The sequence below is a fragment of the Erithacus rubecula genome (assembly GCF_903797595.1).
Source record: "Erithacus rubecula genome assembly, chromosome: 4".
Classification (NCBI taxonomy): domain Eukaryota; kingdom Metazoa; phylum Chordata; class Aves; order Passeriformes; family Muscicapidae; genus Erithacus; species Erithacus rubecula.
Window position 1 is genome coordinate 47618049 of NC_136686.1, and position 19870 is coordinate 47637918.

Below are 19870 nucleotides of genomic sequence, written 5' to 3' on the forward strand. Positions count from 1 at the left end.
AGCTGGGCAGCAGGTGAGTTAGTGTAGGGATATGCACAACACTAGATGTTTATGATTAGCCAATTGAATATGAATGTAGAAATTTTAAAAATCTACCTGTGTTACTCTCAAGCTGAATCCTGACCCTAAACCCACTTAACCTGAAGCAGAAACCCACTCACAAAAATGTCAACTAACACCAGGGAGAAAGGCAGTGTAGGATGTAGGTATTGCTCAAACACAATGGGAGTGAAAACCTTCTTTCTTACATCAAAAATACTTTCATTTGAATGGAAGTCTCTTTGTGCACTAGAACATGGTTTTTATAATTACCATATTATCAGTACAAGGAACAGCAATAATCTTTGACTTCTGGAACAGGGGAGGTCATTAGCTCCCCTTTAGTCCTCCAAGGACCTCTTAGGAAGAAGGTCCAGGTTGAGATGCATCTTCTCTTAACTTGTAGCCTCTATCTGAAAGCATATTAAATTATCCTGGCCTATTGTCTATAATGAATTTGCATTCCTTTGTCCACAGGTTGGAGGCTCTGACTCAGAGTGCTTCTGGACTCAGCCTGGGGTGAGGACAGCCCTGAAGGCTTAGGATCCACTGGGACCATGATATCTGGTAGTGGAGAGAGCCATGATGAACAGGATAGTAAGAAAGTTGGGGTGAAGTCTCCTCCAATTTAAAGTACTAAAATAGCATAAGTTCAAATATGTGTGATCAAAAAAGGAGAAAATTGTATTTCAAGAATAAAAATATTTGCTGCAACCAAATAAGTGGATAACATGAACTAAGCAAGAATGAGAAGTCTAATTCCCCCAGAATTCATGAGTTTAACCTCAATGCATTTTTCTGCTGATTTCCTCACTTACTCATCCATAAAACATGTGGACAGTACCTTTGATACGAATATTTCACTTCTAATGAAAACAAGTGATCATACATCTTCCTGCCTAGGTGGGATTTATGTGAACATCTCTCTGCTGTGGGAAAAGGGAAAAAAACCTGTTCATTCTCTATTGCTATCTGGGCATTTCTTTCTCAGAGGTTACTACCTTTCCCTCATATCATTCCTCTGAATAGACATTAAAAAATGCAAACTGAGTAAAAAACAAAAGAAGGAAACAAAGGACATTTAGGGAACACAAACCCCTGCTTCAATCTTAAATTTACCAGTAAGCCTCATTGCTCAATTTTTACATATATGAATACATACAGAGAGCAGCATGGGACAGAAGAGATACATCATAAAAAGAGATCATCATTATTGAGAGAGATTGATTTGGGAGCTGGAAACAGCCAGCCCATCTCAGCTGGCATGGAAAGAACTTCTTGGGAAAAGTTGTTGCAGCTCAGAAAGTCCATGGCTCAGCTAAAACTACACCTGGAAGCAAGGACTTGCCTGCAGGGACAGGCAGAACAAAAATTGGATGTAACATCCCTTTTTTTATTCTATTCTTGACCCATCTGTTTTGTATTTTCTCTGCATAGAAAATTAGATTTACTTGTGTAACAAATAATATTAACAGAATATAACACAGCATAATAAAACAATAAGATAATTATATAATATATAATATATAATATATAATATATAATATATAATATATAATATATAATATATAATATATATCATAGATCATATATCATATATCATATATCATATATCATATATCATATATTATATATTAAATACTATATAGTATATATTATATATTATATTTTATATTTTATATATTATATATTTATTATATATATTATATGTATTATATGTTATATGTTATATATTATATAATTTACATTTGGAAGTTCCTTTGGTCTTCCTTGGGAAAGTTCAAGTCAAGTTTCTGCCTGTATTTTTCTGTATCTACAGAAAATTTGTTGAGCCTAGGAAGTCTTACATGAAGGAAAAGCTCTGGGTTTATTTTAAAATAGAAAAAGAAAACTTGAAAGGATGAGCCTTAATGCTATGGAAGAGCTTGCAAACCTAAGCATTAATACTCTGACACAAGATTATAGAATTAGAACATGTTTTTAAGTCAATGCTCAATTTATTTCCTTGAAGCCCTTTATTTTCATGTCTAGAACTGGACTTAGTTCATAATTTGTAATGTTAGTTTGACAGCACCCAGTGATTATTGTCAATCTTGGCATTAAAAGGATCACTCTTAAAATAAATCAAATACTTTGTGCATATGTGAAGACAGAATAGGATTTAAGGAAATCAATAATGGACACTTGAATGCTGCCAATCAGTTAGAAAACTCTTAAAAGGCCCTTATTATTCAGATATTTTTTTGCTTAGTTTGATTAATCATGTTGAAAGTAACCAGACCTTTTGTGTGCATCAGTGTCTGAAAGACATGTTGCTAAAGTGACAGAAGCTACCATATATCTATTCTTAATTTAGAAGATTGAAAATCTCAAATTCTTCTTTGAATCTTTGACATTTTCAACATTTTTTTCTCTTCTCAGGTAGCTCAATTCTCTGCTAATTCAATTGCTTTGGTTGGTTGTGTCTGCCAAATGGAAAAGATCAATTTTCCTTAATCTGCAGCTTTTAAAATGTATTTCCCATAATTATCCAATGTACAGTATTCCCTCCTGCAGTATCTGCTTTGTCATTTGCAATGGATTTCTAGCTTTTTTAGAGTGATCTCCAATAGCAATCCATTAAAATACTTTTGATGAATGTCCATGAGTATCTGATTTTATAGTAAGACTATAGATTTTTGCAAGAAAATGTATCTGGCCACAATCAATTCTATATTATTTCTTTATTATATTATTTTAACTCTATCTCTTGTGGATAATTAATACCTGCAGAAGTTGCACATCTTCCTCTAGGGACGCTTTTTGAAAACCAATACATTGAAGTATCACAAAGAAGAAAATTAATCAAAATGTTCTAGATTTCTAACTATTAAAAATTTAGTCATTTGCAAAGACACTGTGATAAACTGGTTCTATTCCCAGACAGAAATAAAAGCAGTGTGTGTTAAGGAATCTGACAAAATTCCTGAGAGAAAGGGTTCTGCCTGACACTATCCAGCACTTCACACCATCACTTACCTACATATGAAGCAGCTTAACTTCATTGTATGCCTCATTATTTAGCATGGAATCTCTTAAACACTCTAATACCTGCACCTGGAAGTGGAATGTTTGTTTCCTACCTGAGGCTTTACTGCCTGGTATTCTGTTCATTCAAATGGGCAGCATTTAAGTCCTGACAACAGCCCTGAAAGTTAGTTTTGCCCAAAGGTAAGAGCTTTCTTCTCTTGAGCTACTGATGCTTTTTCCTTTCACCACCTATCTTTATCAACGTCACAGAATCACAGAATCATCAAGGCTGGAAAAGACCTTCAAGATCATCTGGTCTAACCACCAACCTGGTCACTCCTAATCACCCCTAAACTGTACACACAAGTGCCACATCCAGACACCTCTTGGACACTTACCAAGATGGTGACTCCACCTCTCTAGGCAATTCATTCCAATGCCTAGCCACTCTTTCAGTGAAAAGTTATTTTCTAATATCTATCTGAGCTTCCCTAGTCCAATTTAAGGCCACTTGTCTCAACTTCAAGAGGACTGTTGATGGGTGGATACAAAACCAAGGCTGAAAATAAGGTTAAGCATGTTCCTGTAAGCACATGCCATAATCATGAGGTCAGATCCAGACTTTCCTTTTCTTTTGCTCCAGGAGCAGAGTGCTCAACTTTGACCAAGGGAGATGGGATGCCTTAATTTTCAGGTCATGGAATACTGTGAATTGAGGTATTCTTAGAGGATTCATGATTTTAGACTGAAAGAGCACAGACCTATCACCTAACTCATCCTGTCTTCTGAGCAGTTTTGTTAATCACTAGGCTATTACATTAAGAATACCTATCAGTGCTCTCACAAAGCTCTATTAAAGTTACCAGCCTCAAAAGAGCAGGGGTAGGCTGCAACGTGAGTGACAGATAATATCAGCAATCTGAATCATCCCTTAAAGTTGCCTACAGATTCAGAGGGAATCACTATAGTTAAGCAAACAGCATTAAATTAGCATGGAATTAATGTAACTTGTTAAATGTCATGGTTTGAGGACCTGAAGGGGGCAAGTTCCTATTTGGACATGGAATAACAGAATTGACTAAGAAAGAACTGAAATGCCTATTTTGAAATACACATGATCAAACAGCTCTGTGACTGTGAGGAGTGACTTATTCCAATCAAAAGAGAGTCACTTTTTTTCTGAGGTGATAATTCTCTGAATTATATTGTGTGTAAGATGCACTGAAAAAAAAAAAAAAAAAAGACACAGTGAAGAATCTTTTTTGGATATCTATTGTTCTTCAGGCATCATTTTATCTTGTTTTTCTCTACATCTTCTTGCTTTTTTTTCCAATTAAGACAGAGAAGAAGAAAGCATCACAACTGTTGTGCTTTGGTTTAACTCTGTGGCTAGTTATAATTTAGTTGTTCTCTGCTGTTTGTCTTGTAAATCATGGGTATCACTCTGATTAACATGCCATTAATCTCATAGAAATGGAACTGAATAGAATATGAGAAGCTCAGGCAACTATTTGGACAACACAGCCTATAACTGGATTTCATTAGTACTGCACTAATAACTCAGTGCATTAGCAGAAAGAAAATCATATAGGTAATGGGATGGAGCTGTCATCAGGGTGCTTGTGTGTTTTCACTCTGGTGTGACACAGCACAAGAGTCGATGCCTCAGCTACTGAAAGAGTAAAACAGCAAATAAATTCAAACATTTCTTTTTAAAAAATTAATTATGGAAGTATATTATTCTGTTTTTGAATTCTGCAAAGCTGTATCAAAGCTGCAAATTCTGCAAATGCATCTTCCATTCCCTCAGTGTAGGATCAGGGAACAAAATGGAACCTAATTCATGATACTCACAAAATTACATTTTTATATAAAAGCTAGAATGCCATAAAATGTTTATCTAGTGATGATTTTCATGACAAATAAAATAATTTCCTTTTCTCTTAAAAGGTAGGTAGAAGAAAAGAAAGAAGAAAAGAAAATATTTTACTAGAATGATTTTCCAAACAGCTGCAGGGCTTACTGTTGCTGCTCTCACTCTGAGTGACCCCTTTAGCAGAAAAATTATGGGAAAATGCAAGAGAAGTTTACTTATTGGTGGATCCTTCTCATGGGTTTTTTTTGTTTGTTTGTTTTTTTGTTTTCTTCCCTTTTCTGCTTTTTAATGCTTTGCTCACGCAATGGTGATTAGTGCAGCTGTGGCTGGACTGCTGCTGGGACAATGTTAATTCAGTGGGAAAAAAAAACATGTTCTTTACAGATGCAAAAGGTTTGCTTGGGTTCTAGGGAAGAGATAAGCAACTTGAAGAGAGGTCTGTTCCAGACTACAAAATCCAGGGAGTCTCCCAGATTGAAGATGGTCAAAGACTAAGGATGCCAGGAAAAGAGTACAGCAAATGATTGTCCACTAGCTGCTCAAAGCCTCCATTGGATTCAGGATATTAGCTGAGAAAAGAACTTTTATTACTGGATCATGGTTTTAAAGGAAAAAATATTTTGGCCTCATTATTAGGCAGAAGATTTAAAAAAGTGGGTATTTCTAAGAAAGGCTTGAAATTAATTTTCATAGAAATGTCAGTTAAACAAATTTTAATTCTATAAAACTTACTAAAGAAGTCTTCATCTCTGACTTTACTATTGTAATATATGCTTATATGTCTGTGAGATCCCTCCTAAAACATTTTCCCCTAGAAAGTTCATGTATTCCTTTTGCTTTCAACACAGATATTTCAGAAGCTCAGTTATGTACTTACCATGTGAAACAACTAGGCTGTTATATGCACTGTAATATGAGCATTATCAACTAAAACTACTACATTCATTTTGTATAACACCTTTTCCATAGCGTGTCAGTAGTGGAAATTGTAATGCTTTGCAAATGAATATGAATAGTCAGCAGAGAGGCTGGGCTGTTACATCACACCCAGAGAGCTATTATTTAGCATGTGCATAATATTTTCATCCTCAAAGAGTTTCATGAGCAGCCATGCATTCATCTCCTAAAGATGCCTCAAGCAAAGCAGGTAAATATTACCATATCTGTTTCAAAACATGAAAGACCAAAAGACAGAAAGGGTAGAGAAGCTAAGTGACTCACCCAAAGGCAATCAATAATAGAAAGTCAGTATCAGAGACATAATTATAGGCCAAGCACCCCTAATTATATCTAGAATACATTTAGAGGAGAAGCCTGAGGCCATGCAAGTCAACATGCTTTTGTCAGCATTTCAAACGTGAGGTTGTGGTGACCTTTGGAAAAAGCCAAAGAACTTCTGGATAATATTATGCCTTAGTGCAGTATGCCTGATCCAAACATACCTACAAATAATCTCAGAAATGTTTCTACCACTCCTTGCAGTATTAAGAATATGCACAGAATTATTCTGAGGTATCTCAGCAAGTTCACCCTATCAGTGAGTAGGTTTTGTTGACAAAATAAAAACTTCTACTGTCAGCAGTATGGACTGATCAGATCAGTTGATAATGCAGAGCATGCTGGGCTGTACGTGGTAATTTCCTATCCTGAAAGCATTATGTGGGTGTGGATGCCACCTCTAGTGCTCATAATTTGACTCTAAGACTCCCTTTTCCCATCCCTGTTCCTTTTATGCTGTCATTTTCATCATGTGGAATCTCTCTGGAAAAAGCAGTCTTTGAAGCTCACTCTTCCCCGTCTGCCCCACAGAAAAAAAAGAAACCCCTTTGCTCATGGCCTTATGAAATGTGGCTTTGACTGCTGCCTATTGACTGCTCCTCATGATGAGGGGATTAATCTTATTCTCTTAACACCATTCTCATCTCTTATCTCTAGCCCGTATTCACTTTATCACGCAAAATTTTTGTAGGAATGGCACATTCTTCACAACCCTTCTGTTCAACAACCGTTCTACCTCTCAAACTTCTCTCCAAACTTCACTAGCCATTTTTTAAAACTTTTTCTATGTCTTCTATCTCCAGCCACATCTGTGCATTCACATTTATATTCTTTATTTATATTCTTGGTTTTTGCATATATCAAACATAAGATGGACTCTTGATGATGCTATAGTGTGGAGTGCTTGCCTTACTTATTTTTCTAGCACAGTGATTGACCACAAAAATCAAAGTTGTACAATTCTTTATAATTCTTTTCCTTTTAATTTACATTTCAAAGGACAGAGTGCCCACAGCATCCAGTGAACTGATTGAAGGAAGGATCTCCTTGCCTTGTAGACAAATATACAGAGATTAGGCATCTATTTTCCACAGGTAAGAAATGCAAAGATTACCGATTTTCTGGCTTACTTATTCACATAAAAACATATGATTTCAGATTCTATTTCTCCTATTTGTAGTCAGCAAATGTACAGCAGTGCAAAAATTTACAGTTGACCTCTTTAACCCTTAGCAAGCCCATTTTAATTAATTTATACTGGTGAGTTTGTGGAAAAAATTACAAGAAGATGCAAGCTTAAGGGTTGAATTCTCTAGTCTTCAGAAGCGCTTTGGTTTTGTTCACTCTTCCTTGGCTGTATAACCTTTTTTAGTTAATGAAGAATAGTGCAGACTAGAAAGCTGAGCTTATCTTTACTTTCAATGAAGAAACCTTGTCAGTAGAATTTCTTGATGATTGAAAGAAGTGGGCCCACAGAGACCAACCGGGATTGTTTTCTGAGATTAATCTTTTCTGTTTGAAGATATTTGCAACAGCTAAAGGAACTCAGTACTGAGAGCCAGTCTGAATGGCTGAAAAACACTTTTCAACCATTCAGAAATATACAGGAGACAGTATCTCTAGTATTGTAAATGGATGTATCACTCTCAACTTCAAAGGAACTAAGATGTTTTACACCCAATGAAAACCCAATCCCATCGGAATTTCCTGTTGTGCCAGAGTTTGGTTGCTGTTGCATGTCTGGGTTGAGCTGATCTGGATCAAAAAGGTTCCTAGTCCCAGCTGCTTCTCACAGTATTCTCTAAAGGTTAAACCCCCCTGTTTCCCATGCTCCCCCTCTGATATGTGTACATAATTGTTCTCTAACCCAATTCAATCAAAATGAAACAGGTTAGGGAAAAAACCTACTATTTAAAGTGTGTGAGCTAACCTGGATCATTTTGACTGAACTGGGTCAGGGAGTGATTATACGTGCTGCTCTAACAGCTGAGAGAAAAGGAAGGGAGACAATCTATTTGCTTGGCTTAGTAACAGTCAAAACAAGCCATAGGACTGCAGTTTTATGTGATTTATTCATAGACTGCCTTTGGAAGGTATAAACTGGCATGTGGTCTAAGAGATGTCTCACTGTGCACTTCCTTTTGATGTGGTTTCTGCATAACTGAAATGCCCTAACAAATCCTCTTGAAACCATAATGGGGAGGTCAAGTGAGCATTTCAGGTCTCCCAACATGCTGATGCCTTGGGAAGTTCTGCCACACACACTAAGTACTGGCAAAACCCTGCAACCAAAATGGTTTAGAGCAGTGCTGAGGGAGATTCAGGGCAGCAGTTAACATGTAAGTCTTTTGAAATCAGCCGGATGGTTTTTTCTGGCAGACAGAGGCAGCCCTCTTCTACTTATCCTCTGAAGAGGAGAAAGGATTTGCTATCACCATCAGCATGAAAATGTTACTGCATCCTGTCTAATAGATTTAAGCATCCTTCAAGTGTAAACGTTTAATGTCGACATTTGGGCTTAACAGTCTTTGTCAACAGCTCATTTTATGTAACAAGCCTGTACTCTGTCTGACCTTTAGTTGAACAGAAGGGAAAACCATAGCAGGCTCTTCATGGCATTGAATATGTGCATTTTTGGACACACAGAAAGCTCAGCCTTTCCAGTGCTGAGTGTAGTATTATTACTCTGAAGCCTATTCCCTTCTTGGAAGAAAAACAAACCTACAAACGCTTTAGCTTGTTTGGTCTGTTAAACAGTAAAATTCATGACTACAACTCCTCTTATCTCAGTTCTCCATTATCCAGCTGCTAGCAGGAGTACAAGAGGACAGGAAACACTGTCTAAAATGTCTACTCTAGGAAATCCAGGTAACAGCAAAATTCACCCTGGTGTCTCCACCTTTTTTAGAGGCTCCCATTAAGTACTGGTAGGCTGTGCTAAAGTCTTCCTGGAGCCTTTTCTACTTCAGGCTGAACAACCCCAGTTCTTTCACCCTGTCTTCATATAAGAGGTGCTCCAGCCCTCTGATCACATTTGTGACCTCCTCTGCACTCACTCTAACACATCCCACATCCTTCTTATGTTGCAGACCCCAGAGCTGAAGCAGTTCTGGAAGTGGGGTCTTGCAAAAGCAGAGGAGAAGGAAAAATCACTTTCCTCAACCTGCTGGTCACACTACTTCTGATGCATCCCAGGATGAGGATTACATTTCTGTCATATATCCAGGCCTTTATCCACCAGTATCCCCTAATCCTTCTCAGCAGGGATGCTCCCAACCCTTTCATCCCCCAGTCTGTATCACCTGGGTTGCCCCAGCCAAGGTGCAGGACCTTGCACTTGGCCTTGCTAAATCTCATGGAGTTCACATGGGCTCCTTTCTCACTGTCTCAGGTGAATCAAGAGGCTGAAGTACAACATTTAATACTGATGCTCAGAAAATATTAGTAAAAAATAAGGTCAGCTACCAGTTAGTACTATTTGAAAATCCTGTCTGAGAGCTGTGGTTCACAATTCTCAGCAGCTCTTCATAAATGAGGGTTAACCCCAGCTGATGATGATTTACATGGGTACAGCTCTGCCAGAAGCAGGCATGCTGTACCCACTCTGCAGTGGGTTGTTAATCTTTCCTGCAGGAGAAGGGTGGACAGCTGGAGGCAGTAACCTCTTTTGCCATTGTAGTTAAATCCACCAGAGACTGTGAATCACAGCTCATATTATTTTCTGCATGAGTGTTATCCATTTATGCTCTGATGAAATGATGCATTCAACAGAAAAAAAAAAAAAATGAAGTGCACTAAAAAATGAAGTGCATTAAATTCTTTAAGACCAGGAGACACTGCAAGTTTTTGTCATTAATCTGCCATAATTAGGAACTACTGCTAATGTCTTTCATAGTACATAATACTGAAATGTTATTGATGAAAATGCTACTATGGCACTATATGGTGGGATGCACAGTTTTGTCAACACCTGATTTTGCATTCCTGATAGTGTGGTGGATTAATAGAGGAATGACACAAACATAAACTTGAAGCAATATGATCTGAAATTAAAGCTTTACTTAGAGAATTCTTATGGACTTTCTCGTGAAAAAATATAAGTGTGAAGGGAGGATGACCTGTTTAACTAATGCAAAAACAAAACCTGGGTTTAAGTCCAAATTGAGATGAAGTGAGATTTCAAAGCTAATTAAAACTCAAAACTCTGGAGTTTCAGATCCACTTGAATTCAGAGAAGAAAAGTGTTGGAAAATGTGATATGTTTAAATTGAAAGAGGATGTGGTTTTCAGGTTACCTGATCTTAGGCCACACCAGCTGGACAGACTTGCCTATCTCTATTACTACAAGCAATTTATTTAGACAGTCAAGAATATCAACATAGTAAAGAAAAGTAATAGATAAAAGTTATGTATACATCTATAGCATGTTTATTGTCTGTAAGATAGTAAAAGATATGATCTCTTCTTTGCAGAGCTCAGCCTATTATATTTAACAGGAAAATACAAAGACAATCCTGATTTAATCCAGAGATTAAAGAAAAAAAAAAAAAATTCTTTAAATCCAATTTGAAGAGAATGCCAATCCTTCCCCAATATTTTTAATGATTTCCAAAAAAACCCCAAAACAACTCTACTACACAGCACTTAAAATTATGACTCATATTCTACATATAAAGTGGAATTGAAAAGCCAAGAAATCTGACTTTTCCTTCTTTCCCCTTACCTACAGAAGTCATGCTGCTGGCTCCTTTAGGAGCAATGATACTCGAACTCCCTCCCATACCCACAAGAAACAGACAAAGTAGAGGCAGGGAGAGCACAGAGGTTTCTTTCTCTTTGTCCCACAGAGTCTGCCTGTGGGTTTTATAAAGTGGAAGAATCTTTTCAGGTCTCTTTTATTACTGAGTAAAAGCACAAGTGGCAAGGTCCTGTCAGAGTCAAAATTGTGATTTTAGTTTTCTGAGATGAAAGTATTGATGAGTATGCAAAAGAATGGAAAGCTTCCATTGACCCTATTACAACTGGTTTTTCATATGTGTCACAAGAAGTGAAACTAGTAAATAGTGTGAGGAGAGGAAACAACGTGAACAAAATCTCATGGTTATTTGAAATTGTGCACATCTTGATAGTTCCTTTCAAGCCGATCTTTTAATATCAAATTCAATTTTCTTCTTGCAGGCAGAGTGGTAGTAGCATTAGGCATATGCTATCTTCTATATTATTGAAAGATCTGTTTCATTCCACGAGAAAATAAAACCATTCACAACTAGTTATCCTACAAAATCCCATTCAAGCACAGAACCTGGCAGCGATAGCAAAACTCTGGGAGATTTTTGTCATTTTTATTTGTGGAAGCCTTTGGTATTCTTGGTACTGAATAAAACAGAAAAAGCCAGAAACCATCTCTTTCCTATGGAGTCTACAACCTGTGGGTTATTCTGTGAAATTTAAGACCAGTCTGAGTCTAGAGTAGTGAAGAACTGCACTGTGTCCTGGATTGGGAGCACACCAGCTACTACTCTTCTTGCAAAGATAAAGTTTGCACATCTGGCATGCTAAACCAGCTTTGCTATTTCCTTACAGTACCATCCCCAGGGTAGCTGTAAAAATATGGGGTGCAGGAGATCTTTGCAGCAAAGAAACAAAGCCACCTGGGGTACAGGTTTTGTGGCCAGTTGTCAAGAGCAACAGACCACTAATCTCCCAAAATGGTCAAGATTTTGTCTACTGTGTGCAGAGCAGTCTAGGTTTGGTGCTGCTGGTAGTATTGCTCAGAATGGGGTCAAGATGGGTGAAGTAATAATTGCAGCAATGTGAAGCAATTCTAGTGCAACACCTTTTTCCAAATCCTTCATTCCACCAGCAGTGGTAGCCTGTCTCTGGCCTCCCACCTTCTGAACAATAGAACCTATATTTTCCTAAGATGGCCCAGAAATGGATAGAGCTCTATTTACCTCTACAATTTATGCAGTGCTGTATAGACAGGTCCTCACCAGGGCTAGATATAAAAAAATATTTAAATAGTACCATGCACTGTCTTGCAGAGATATTAGCTGGGCTCGCAGAAACATAAATTAATAGTTTTCCACTGGGGCAAGTTGGGATGATGCATCATTCTGACATGGCTATAACCCAGGCAGTCTTGAGTCAGTTCATTTGCAGACAGTTTGGATATGCTGCACTGCCTGATGTGGAATTATCCTCTGTGATCTCCCTGCCCTCACAGCCTCAGTACACGAGTAATGACCCATCCTAGGCAGGTCCTAATTTTGCTGGAGCAGTCCAGGCAACGAATACACTGAGTAAGCAGATGGTGTACCCAACTCAGAATGGTTTAGATGTCATTTTATGATTAAAAACTGTGTAGTGAGCATAATTCTTGCAACAGACTACTCCAGGTAGGCATTTATAAAACTAAATATAAGGGGAAGATGTAATGCCTGTGAGTGGTCATTAGGCAGCAGCTATAGGGAACCTTGGGGAATATGGGAAGACAGAGTGGGAGATCATGTGTCATTTAGAATTGACATCAAACAGTGGAAGAGTAGGCAGTGATAAAGGATTTGCACACAGAATGAGGAGTCTGCTGAGTATTCAGAACAGATCTCAATGTGAGCAGAAAGGCTCAAATTAGTGTAGGAATTTAGATCTTTCAAAGAGGAAGTGATCTGCTCCAATGAAATGCTGCTATGACTTGTCCACTCTACCAGAGATCATTTGGTCACACACTCCCTGAATTTGTTTGCTGGGAAGGTAGACAGCAGAAAAGAAGTCAAAATAATTTTATGTATATTACTTTTCCATAAAAGATAGAATGTTAAGTAATGTTTTAATATTTTTTTTTCTCTTTTGCAAAAAATTCACGGAGAGAGAAGAAATAGTTTTGTTTTGCATATTTAGTATGTTTGTTTCGATTCTTCCAATTGGAGAATAGAGGACTAAAGAGGGAAAGCAGGGTTCTTCCACACTCACCCCATCCTGACTGGCACAGATCACATTCCCAGCCATACAATGGGGAACTGCAGCAGCAGCATGTGTGTCCTCATTACCTCCTCTCAGCTTTCTGGAGGAAGCCAAACAGTCTCCTCTCCCAACCAAGAAGGAGAAGCCATCAGTTAATCAATTTGAAGGGAAGATTTGAAGTTGTACTGTTACTAGTGTTTTAACTGCTGTGTATTGACTGCATGGGAAACAGATTTACTCTTCCCTACAGCAGCAGAATGCAGGAGAACATAGGTACTTTTGTCATATTGAGCTGGTCCCACATATTCAGTGACACATGCCATGCTGCATACTGCACAGAAAGAGTTCTTCAGCAGCTATCTAGCTCTTGTTTTACACAGAAGTCTATGAAACTCAAAAACCCCACTGTTTCAGGAGCTGAGTAAAGGGAAACTGGATCAACAGTAATGGTTCACACTACACATATGTGGTGATATATATCTTGCCATATCCTCATGAAATTTTAGTTTATTTAATGGAAGTCATAGTCAATACAAACAACAAAGTCCCATGTTACAGTCCACATGAGGACATGGCAACTTTTTACACAAGAAAAGGTATTATGGCAAAGAGAAGTTCTGTCTCAACTCCTAGATTCTCCAATGACTCAGAGTATCTAAACTGGAACATTAGGAGTTCAGTTTTTTCTGAAAGTTGAAATTCAACCTAAAACTGACATAGCCTAAATATCTCAGGAGTTTCCAAAATGTTCTTGGTCTTTATTTTCTCTGCTTTCCAAATGTTTTGATAGATGTCCTCTCATATAGTTGTCCTCCAGGATCCTCTCCATATTAAGCGTGCCTAAAGTAGATATTATTCAAAAAATGCATAATTAGTACAATTTAATATGCCTTGAGCTGCCCTATATAGATGTAACTCACTCGTCAGGGAGTCATCCATAGATGTTTTATATTTCCCTTGCCTTGAGAACTTTCAAACCTACAGAGCTCAGTTCCAAGAAAAGGGCCAAGAGACTACTATCAGCTTTCATCCTTTTTTATTTGAAGCTAGAGTATTAAAGCAAAAATATGTAAATTCAGAATGAGAGAAGATAGAGAATCAAATTTTGCTTCATATAAAGAAATTCAATAAATCAGAGAAAATTATTATTTAAGGAATTTTGATTATACAAATTCATTAATATGTGTAAAAATCATACTACCATTAATTATGTAATTGTCTCAGACATGCTGGATTTTTCTTCATATAAAGAAATTCAATAAATTAGAGAAACAAACAAGAATAGTTAAGAATTTTGATGTTGAATATTCATTAGTATGCATAAAAATCATACTACCATTAATTATGTAACTGTCTTAGATGCTGTTTTAGATCAGCAGAGATGCTGATAACTTTCATGTATTTTTTCTTTTTCATATTGTGCATACTACAGAAATTCACTACAGAAATTATTATTAAATCATATGCTGATGAATGAGCACAAAACTATTAATGGCACATAATTTGCAGTGTACATGTCCACTGGAATATTTAGCAATCCATGCAGATCTTATAGTATGCCCTATGTGCTTTGATTTTCTCTGTTAGATGATTGAAAAATATTCATTAAGAGATTTCTCTAATGAGCTGTGTTCAAGCATAAAATAGGCCATTCCTTTTATAATTTAAGCGTGGTTTTTGGAATATAAATATCCTCCAATTCCCTATAGGTACCAACTTCAAATAGGGGTTTTGTCTTAACACAGATTTTAGGATCTTTGAAGGGTCTTTGAAGTTTATAATTGGGTCCAAGCTGAAATGTGGTGTCATTCACTCAAACACTGGCCTTTGCACTGCTTATGTTTGGTAGAAAACATACACTTTTTAAAAAATATATGTCCTCAAATTTATTTGTGTGAATACTTAGGTAGAAATCTGAAAGAATTTTCACATTATAAAATAAGTACAACACCACCTGACCCTCTGGTCCCTTAATCCTGGATCCCATTCATAGAGTTACATCAGACTTACTCTTTTTGTTTTCTATTAAGTTACTAGAGGAAAAGCTTTTTTTGTGCTTTAATTTATTCTGTTTTCATTTGCAAGGCACTGAGAATGCTTGAGCAGTAAAATAGGCAGCTTCTAAGAATATACATAAAGACCAGATATGAAAACCAAAATTATGTTTTCTCATCTACACAAGTGAAAAGCACAGAGTGGAGCTGCCCTTTGTGCAAATGTATTGCTGTTGTGCCTGTCTGAAGACTGTTAAAAATAAGAGCCATGTCCTGAGAGTGTAACAGATCTGAACTTCTGGCCTCCTGGGGAGGTAAGCCTAGCTGAGGACATCACTTGTCACAAGTGGCATTTCTGAGCTGGATGAGCTCACTGTGATTTGTTGTCCCTTGCAGAGTTGAACAGTGGCAGACCAGGAGCATTCTGCTTCAGTGAAGTTAAACAGCTATTTATGTGAGAAATGAGGGTACTGTAACTCCTTTCCTTTGCTATTTCTTCCTTAGTCATGAACAATTCCTGTCTGATGCTAAATTGAAAATTCATTTTAGCTTCAAGCTCCATCACAGATATTCAACTAGACCAAGCTGTATTGTTGCACTCATCACTGCTTCGGCTTTCTTAGAGACAAAGGAGCCTTCACACGTTAGCAGATTAAAAAAAAAAAAAAAAAAAAAAAAAAAAAAAAAAAAAAAGCACCAAAATACCGAAAAAAACAGCCAAAAAAAAAAAAAAAAAAAACCAAAAACCCACCAAAAAAACCAGACACAAAGACTGGTTGGCAGAGAAGTTTGGCAGATGTGACATTGGGTAACAATGCATTATAAGAGGAACAGCCCAAACCAGAATAACCAACACTTTGTAACCTGCTGTGTCTATCAGGGATAAGCACAGAACAAGGGTCCCATCAGAAATAGATTGTAATTTGGAAATGAGTGGATGCATTGCCCACTCCAGCTACCAAGACACTAAATAGAACTAAAGAGAGTCTGGTTTCAGGATAAGGATTGTTCTGGAGGGACAAGTGCTTAGGGCTCTGCTCCCATAGGAGTACTCCAAGCATTAGGTAATCACTGTATTTCTTAATCCCTCATCTTATTTTGGCTCTGTGATCACTGGCCTCCAGGTGCACATTCTCAGCCTCCTGAAATATGGATGCATGAGTGCAAACTCTTCTTCAGCCCAGAAGTCAGGGTAAGATTTCTTCCTTCTCAGGCAAGCACACAAGAAGGCAGACTTTATGGTAAAGGCTAAAACCAAATTCCAGCCAGCAATGATTCCTGGTAGCCAACCAAATGAGAAAGAAAAAAACCACATATTTTTATAATATGTGCGAGGTATCAAGATGATTAAAGTCTAGTACCAAGCTTGGGAATTTGCTTCTTTTTCTCAACCAAAATGCACTGGGGACACTGAATGTACTGTCACATCATAATTTAATCACTGCTTCCTTTTCCTTTCCTGAAAAGTCATTTTAGAGGATGTCATCCATGCTAAATGCTATACAATCAAAACCCCATTAGTTTTACTGTCAAAATGAAATTCACTAAACTTCCAACTGAATGTAGGCAATTGTTCTTCAATGTCACTGATGTGGTCAAAATACTTTTTCAATTAATTTTCACTAAGGAAAAAATTTCAGGGTTGGGACCGAGTGGTAATTTCTTCTCCTGTAAGTCATATTTGCTTTTTCATTGCCTCAGTTTTATTGTAAAGGTTCAAAGACATAGTTTTCAATTGCTGTAAAGTGGCAGTCTGTTCACTGAGACATATGAACACATCAGACAATTAGGCTAATCTTGGCAGGCATAAATCATCTGTGCCTTTAAACCTGAAATCAGTGTGAAAGCTTGCTTCTTGGACCAGAATTTGGAGAGATGAAACAGCCATTTTCAATGTGATAACCAGATCATTTCCTTTTGGAGACATTTTTGATGACTGCCTTCTATTTTTATCACATCACTGAAAACAAGCATGAATTCAATGCCCCTACCTTAATAAAACTGACAGTCTGACTAATCCACAGGCATTCCCAAGATAACAAGCAATTTTAAAGACATAGTTGGCGGCAATAAATATCACAGTAGCTGAAGTTCTGCTTGTTCTTTAATTCTCATCACTCAGCCGGGGCTTTCCAGTTGCTGCTCACAGTCCTGTGTGGTTCACCAACATCCACCATTCATTGTGAAAAATTCAGTGTGCTTTAGCCATTGTTCATCCTGGCACAGCTTTACACTTTGAGAGAACTCCATGAATGTTCCACTTTCAACCTTTCTAAGGCTGAAAGGTATTGAATAAATGGGTACTTCTGATTTAAGAGACCTAAAAATTTTTCAATATTTTTTTAATGCTTGAGAAACTATGCTGTAAATAATTTTCTACAAATACCTGTCTGATAAAGAAACAGCAGCATTTGTCAGCATCATCACATAAGCCTTATATCACAAGTACTAGATGGAGGGATAAAACTGTATAGTGTGATTGGACAAACATGCCAAAAGAAAAAGGGCAGCTATGTTTGTGGGTCCCTCTTATCTGTTACACCTATGATCAAGAGAGATTTGAACTCAAGTCACTACTAATCAGCCACTGCTAGTTTATATCTTGATAGAAAGAAGCACATGCAACGAGGTTAGAAGGATCCAGTTCTCCTCTAGTTATAAGCATTTTATATAAATGCCATGGTATATGGTTTGGATTTTTATATATATGCATATATATATACACAGACACACAGACACACACACACACATATATAATCCAAACCATATATATGTTTGGATTTAATACATGAAGAGCAGGTAAAACTAATGTGTGCAAAGATGGCTGGGGACCTCATGGAAAGATGGCTGGGAGTAAAAGTAGAGGAAACTGGGATGCTATATTCACATTTGAACAGAAGTTATAAGGGTATGGAAATTATAGGGTAAAATACAGTTACTGCTCCTTTTCACATGACTGTTCTTGGGCTTTTTTTTTGTTTTCTATGATGCCATAGTGAATTATTGAATTACTAAGATGTCATGTCTCCATATTTGGCTCAATAGGGTTTACACTGTTTCTGGCCCAAGCATGACAATCTTAGCTATTTTTTTGAGGTTTTCAAGTCTGGGTAATCTTACTCCAGCAATGCTTAAGTGTATCTGGCCCTTTTATACATTTTCTGTTTTTCCTCAGAATCCAAAGACAGTTCACAAGACAAGTGGTATGGGGTTGCACCTCCTAATGAATCAGCAGAATTTATTTCTTACTACAGGGAGTGTACTTAGTGCTTTTTAGTGCCCAAAAGCTGTCCAAGCTCTTCTGCTCAAGCCTACCACTTGTCTGACAAGTCTGTCCCTGTGCTACTTGCTCTCTTTTGAAGATGGTTTTTTATCTGTGACTGAGAATAACAGTCACACAGAATCTCAGAACGATAAAGGTTGGAAGGGACCACATTGACAAGAGTAAACTATCTCCTGCACACCTAAATCAGGGACAAGAGAAGGTTCTTAAAGGTATGTGAAGTTAAATCAGGGCATGGGAACTTCTCAGTCTCATGTAGGCGTAAAGATCTGTTAAAGATGATTACAGATGATATGGTCAGTAAAGACCTTCCATGACAAATTCAGCAAAAGCAGGGCTTGGTAGAGTGAGTATAAATTGGGAAATAAAGTGATTTGAGGTAAGATAAGGGATTTTCTGATCCAGACATGGGAGGGGATTAATGGTTTGCATCTGCATATAGCAATTCCACGGACAGGACCAGACTGCTTGGGAAAACACACAAATTTGAAATGGGTATCAAGTACCTTCAGTTCCTGCAGATTCTTTCCCCCTCACCAGCTATGAAGATTTACCAGCTGATGGGGAAATTGCATAGGGGCTGTAGAGAGGCTTCAGCTGCCATGAGCCACATACCCTATCCATTGGGCCTGACCAGGCAATGTGTCTATTGCTCCATAGAAACTGGACAGGATTTACTGTGTCCCTCTGCTAATGGACAAGAAAGGGTTCTGTTGGGCTGAAAGTGCAAAGGTAGTGTATGTACTGCAGCTATGTGTTGTGTAGATGTTCTGTGATCTGAAATGACCTGGAAAATGCATTTTGACTTTCAGATATGTTCTGGCATGCTCCAAGATGCAAACAAATAGTCTCTCTTGCAAACTGGAAGGCGTTCTGACATACCACTTCAAACAAGCTTATCAAAGAAATACCTGTGGTAGATAGGTCTCTGGGCAAAACACCCACAGCAGAGAGAATTAAAGTAATGACCATCCTCTGCATTCCCATATACTTTATACCAGCTTGGAGTTGACAGTATTTTAGGAATTCTGAGTTGTAATATTTAGCAAGACAGGGAAGTGTTATTCTCTACTTTGATAGATGAAGATGCTGAAGCTCAGACTGGCCCAATGACTCACCAGTGTACCTAGGTGTATAAAACATCCCTAAAGTGAGTGAGAGAAGTTATAAAGCAAGCCCAAAAAAGAGCTTCATGTATACATATAAGGTATACCCTGCCAGTCACTTTCACCTGAAAGAATGCTTTTGCTTTACCCTTTTTTATTGTTGTCCTTCATCCTGTACTTTCTCTGTTCTAGTTGTTAAATCCAGACATTTGCCAGTTTTGTCACACATATTTTGCATTGAGGAATCCTAGATGAATTTATAGCTGAATCTCATTGTAGGTAATCTTACAGAGGGCATCTCATAAATTCTTCTACTTTTCTA